The sequence below is a fragment of the Elephantulus edwardii genome, unplaced genomic scaffold (assembly GCF_000299155.1).
Source record: "Elephantulus edwardii isolate Elephantulus edwardi_28Jun2011 unplaced genomic scaffold, EleEdw1.0 scaffold00064, whole genome shotgun sequence".
Taxonomy (NCBI): Eukaryota; Metazoa; Chordata; class Mammalia; order Macroscelidea; family Macroscelididae; genus Elephantulus; species Elephantulus edwardii.
This window is the reverse complement of record NW_006399814.1, coordinates 14,496,769-14,502,637: the sequence shown is the minus strand read 5'-3', so window position 1 is coordinate 14,502,637 and position 5,869 is coordinate 14,496,769. Positions and strand designations below refer to the sequence as shown.

The 5,869-nt window shown below is 43.4% G+C and overlaps 1 pseudogene; it reads left to right on the top strand.

The window, feature by feature from the left end:
* Positions 1 to 4,890: 4,890 nt before the first annotated feature.
* On the top strand, positions 4,891 to 5,343 carry LOC102860375 (annotated as a pseudogene).
* Positions 5,344 to 5,869: the final 526 nt, after the last annotated feature.

Genomic DNA, 5,869 nt, shown 5'->3' with positions numbered 1-5,869 from the left:
ACTTTATTTTTTCCCTTAAAGCAGAGAAAGACATAAACCTTTTGTTCAAAATTAGAGAGACACTGTAACAACGATATCAGTAAATTACCATGAATCCTTTTTCTAGACCAAAGAAAAGTCATATGGCATCTCAATGTGCTTTCCTCTGAAACAGCCATCTGCTACTTTACTGTTTCAATTGTATGACACTGTAATAATAAGTGTTAAGAGGCTTCAGTAATGTTTCAAGTTACTCTGCTTTTCGCATTTCTTTTTTCCATTATACTCCTTTTCCCATCCTGCACCAAGGCCTAATTTGGTTTGAAGTGAGATATCAGATACCAGTTACCAAGATATCTGAGTCAGAGAGGCTATAAAACAGTCCATTGTAATAAGATTCCAGGGAAATTTGACTTCTTGGGCTAGTTGGTGCCTAGAAGCAAATATAGCCTGGAATTTTTAGTAGCCACTGGTAGCTCCAGAGGAAAAAGGGGTGGCAAGTTTGCTGGAACCCTGTTCCTTACAGGGACATTTGACTGAACAAGATAGCTGGACCAATCAGAATCTCTTATCTACAAGTTCTCTATTAGAGCCAAAGGTCTTCAGCTTTTATTGTCACTTAGAGCTGGGCCCAAGGCATGTACATTCAGACCTGAGAGGCAGCTATTGCATGGAAATAGGCTCTATTGATCAGTGTTCAATTATTCATCCTTGAGGATATTTTGCCCCTAAAATCACTACCCAGAGACAATCTTTAAACTCCGAACAAAAATATCCTCTGAACTCTTAAAACCAAACACTAATCTAGCTTAACTAGTCAATCTTGTCTGCCTTGAGCATTATGCTCTTTAAAGATCTATTTGAGATCAAATTCCAACAGCAGATGGGAGTTTATTATGTTAATGAGGGATGGACAAGTCAGAAAAAGAGAATAGACATTCCTAAAGAATTTAATCAATGTCACTGTCTATGTACAAAGTGTTCGATTGGTATATATTCTGCTTTGTATATTCTCAGCAACAACAAGATAAAGACAATGTTTTGAAAAGATAGACACTTTGGGTTAAAAGCGATACAAACCTCAACTCAGAAGGTCCTATATTTGTGTGGATATATTTTCATGCTGTCTTCTGATGGTTGTCCTTAGTTTTATTTATCTAGTGTTCAATAACTAATATCAAAAGTGATTGGCTTTAACAAACAGAAATTTATTTTTCTCCCAGTTTAGGAGACTAGAAGTCTGAATTCCCAGGAACAACTGTAGTTGTTTTTGTTAAGTGCTGTCGAGTCATGGGCAACTCATAGTGACCCTATGAATGAAAGCCCTGGACACCTGTATAACTTTCGTCCTTTCTCCAGGTTCATAGGGTATCCAGAAGCAAGGTATTATGGAAGTGGATGCCACTCCTGCTTCCAAGCTTATTTTAATTGGGGAGCTCCACCAAACACTGTCCACCATGTGTAACCATTATCGCATTTGACACTTCAGTGTCATAGTGTTCAGCTTTACACCAACGACAACATACCAGGGTTACACGACCTAGAAGAATGTTTCACGGAAAACAATTAAAGGAACAACTGTAGGGGAAAATTTTTCTCTTTTTCTCTCAAGAAAAGAACAAACAGATATGTCTTGGAGAAAATGGAACCAGAGTGCCTCTTAGAAGTAGGGATAGTGAAGCTTTATCCCACATACTTTGAGCATGGTGATAGAAGACGCTATTCCTTAGAAGATTAAAGAGGTCCTGTTTCAGGCCATGGTCTTTTCTATCACTTGCTATGCCTCTAAGAGGTTGTAGACCAGTATTCAAAGCAGCATTATTCACAATTTCAAACACATGGAAACAGCCCATATGTCCAATCACAATTGAATGGATTGAGAAATTATGGCACATTTACACAATGAAATACCATGCAGCTTGCAGGAGCAATGATTTTGTAAATCACTACCTAACTTGGGGTGGACTGGAGAGCATTATACTGAGTAAACTAACTCAGGCCCATAAGGACAAATACTGTATAAAACCATTATTGTTGAATGAGGACGAGGATCCAAGGGGAAGGGGAAGAGCAGAGGGGTTAGGAAGGTGAGGGGGGCAGTTAATCATAGTGTCGCACAATTTGATGCATGGAGAGTGGAGGTGAAAGAAATGGCAAAGTTCTAGTATGAAAAACAAGGTATTTGAACTTGGTAAATAAATCAGTGTTTATTTACTGGTGGACAATGAATGAGAGTGATAGAAGAAGAATTGATGCCTTTGAACTGTGGTGTTGGAGAAGAGTATTGAATACCCTATGCACTGTCAACAGAACAAACAGAGGTGACTTGGAAAAAGTGCAGCCGGAGTGCTCCTTGGAAGCAAGGATGGTGAAGGATGGTCTCACATACTTTGAGAGAGTGGGAGAGACAACAGCTCAAGCATGGAGGCCCTCAAGAGAGCCATTGTTTGTCTTGCTTGAAATAAAGCCAGTGCAGGCTGAGCTCTTGCTAGAGCACTCGAACTCATTGTAATATCTAGCTTGCAAAGTACAAAGGTGAGGAGACAGGAGTGAAGGTGAAAGTAAAAGCAATTTACTAGTAAAAAAATATATGCTCCAGAGATTAGGAATGGGTCATTCTCTGATGAAAGGAAAGTAATGGAAGGCCACGCTGTGCCACTGAAGTGAGAGATTAACATAACTGGCTTGCTTCCTCATTTGAGGGTGCTTTAGGGCTCGAGTCTGGGCCGATAGATAGAATGATGTGTCAGGAAGTTAAAAATCTGATGGACAGTTCTTAATCTGGTCCATTGTTCTTGATGTCACTGGTTCCTTGAGTATCTCATGAGCCTAAAACACTAATTGAGTCAGGACAGTCTTCACCATGCCTGTCAGGGCCGTTAGGCACTCAGGTCCAATGTTATCTGTCTTCTTGTTTTGCTTGAGTAGGGCCTGAACTTAGCTACTTAGCTTGATTCTTGTCCTCTACTGGCTCTTAACATGAGCTTCTTCTGGTTTTAGCTACTTTGTTTGACCCTTACTTCAAACTTCAGGTGAGTTTTTGCCTTCTTTATCTCACTGGTATCAATCCTTACCTCCCTAAACGTGCTTCATTTCATCTATTTTTACTCTAACTAGGCTCCTTAGAGAGACTTTAACACATATTTTGGGAGATGTAATTCAGTATCCTCTGTTGTTGTTGCTGCTATGTGCAGTCGAGTCATCTGTGACTCATAGCGACCCTATCTATGTACAACAGCCCTAAACCCTGCTCTATCCTGTGCCAATCTTATTGTCTCTGACACACCCCTGTTAACTCAGTCAATCAATCCATCTCATCCAGGGTCTTCTCTTGCGCTGTCCCTCAACCCTCCCAAGTATGACGTCCCTTTCCAAGGGACTGGTCCCGCCTTGCAACATATCCAAAGGATGTTAGCGGAAGCTTCAGAATCCTTGCCTCAAAGGAGCAGCTTAGTTTCAACTCTCTACAACAAACCTATTTGTTCTCCTAGCAGTCCGTGGTATATTCAATGCTCTTCTCCAGCACCTCATCTCAAAGGCATCAATTCTCCTTCTATCATCCCTAGTCATTGTCTCCACACAGACATCGTTGCTCTTCAGTACTTTGGAGAGGTCTCTCACCGCAGACTTTCCCAATACAATTTGTCTTTTGATTTTCTGGGTGTTGATAGTGAAGCCAAGCAAACTTGTTATACTAAATTCATACCATCTTTGCTTTGCTATTCAGCTGGTATCCTCTTTGTGGCACATGTCAAGTAAAGACATCTTTGGTGGGTCCCACTCCACCCTTCACACCACAGTTCCCTGATGAGGAAGAACCCAGCTCCAGTTTCACCACTATTTCCAACTTACTTCTTGTTGCAGGGAGCTTTGGTGGCCTAGTGGTAAGAAACTGTGCTGCAGTCCCAAAGGCATGTGGCTCAAATCCACCAGCTGCTCCACAACAGAAGGGTGGGCAGTCTCCTCTCATGAGATTAAGTGCTTTTGAAAACCTGCTGGAGGGTCAGCTATGGGTAGGTTCCGACTTGACTCACAACAACAACAACAACACTTCTTGTTGCAGGGCACTCTGATGGCCTAGTCTGGTTAGGAGCTGTGCTGCCAACATAAAGGTACATAATTTGGATCCACCAGCTGCTCCAGAGGAGGATGTGCTGCTATCTCCTCTGGTGTGACTGGCAACTTCTGAAAACCTCCTGGAGGATCAGCTATGAGTTGATTCTGCCTTGATGGCAATGAACAACAACCTCTTCTATGTGTTCCTTTTCCTAGTTATGGCCTCCTTAATTAGGGTCTGTAGAGAGAGCCTTGGCTCAGGCCACTGAAGTGTAATGAATAAAGTAATATTACAGCCACTGCAGGTAACTCATAACTCACCCTCCAGTGGGTTATCCAAGGCTGGACATTATAAAAGAATTGCCACCAACAGGTTGTCGTTTTTAGGTACGACCCATGGCTACCCTATGACAACAGATCTGAAACCTGTCCTATCCTGTCCCATCCTCAAGCTTCCTGACACACTAGAGCCCATTGTGGCAGTCACTGTGTCAATCCACCTGATTGAAGGTCTTCCTCTCTTTCTCTGGCCCTCTGTCTTTCTAAGAACCATGTCCCTCTTCAAGGACTAGCCACTCCTAGCAAAATACATGAAATATGTGAGGGAAAGCTTTATCATCTTTACCTCAAAATAACACTCTGGATGCACTTTCTCTGAGACATTATTGTTTACTCTTTTGACAGCCCATGAGATTTTCTGTACTCATTTCCAACACGACAACTCAAAGACACCTTTGGGTTAGTATCATAATTCTCTATGGATTATACCATGAGAGCTTCTGTTGTAGCTACAGTTTAGCTTCTTTGTGCTTACAACTCCATTGTGGACTGGCCCAGGAGAGTCAGGGGTCAGCGATGGACATGAAGCCCCCCAATTTCAAGTGGGGGCTACCTGACCGGCTGGCGCGGATGATACTGCCGCGGCTCTCTGCCCACTTTCAGTACCTATGGGACCAGGGTGCGCCGCACTCGGTATACCTGATGGAGCGCTGACTCCCTCACAGTGACACCTGCCCTGGCCTCACTGTGCACCGACTGCGTATCCCAGACTTTTGTTCCCCTGCCCCTGACCAGGATCGACCGTTTCGTGAAGATTGTGGACGAGGCCAACGCCCGGGCGAGGCAGTGGCAGTGCACTGTGCCCTGGGCTTTGGCTGTATCGGTACTCCGCTGGCCTGTTACCTGGTGAAGGAGCGAGGCCTGGCTGCAGGAGATGCCATCGCCTAAATCCGACGCATTCGACCTGGCTCTGTTGAGACACATGAGCAGGAGAAAGCAGTCTTCCAGTTATACCAGTGAACTAAATGAGCAGCTTCTGCGCCCTTCTGCTTGACCTGTGTTGCTGATGGAGCCAAAGAAACAGAAACAGTATTCCGCCCTCAAGCTCCCAGTGGGCTCCAGAGACTGAAGAAGCAATCTCCTGCTGTGAGGTCCTGGTTGAAGGAATAGCTAAGGTCTCAGTCAAATGATGGGATGATCCCTCCTCTGCTTACTTAAATAAACAAATTGCTACCTGCATTTAAAAAACCCAACCAACCAACCAACCAACCAAAAAACCCAACTCCATTGTGGAGCTACTTGTGTTAATACAGTAAGATTAGGGTGAAATGTATATAGTATCTTCACCTTATTGGAAGGTATGACCCAATTCTCTTGGAGGTATAGCTTATAGCCCTAAAAGCTGATAGAGTAATGTTCTTAGACAATTTGATCCTTTACGCTCTAGACACAGCATCTGCCTGAGAACCACAGTCTGCAGGTACCCTATCCACCTTCACTAGTCTCTATAGCCATGTGAATTGGCCTATACCAGCCATCCTGCAAGTTGCTGCTG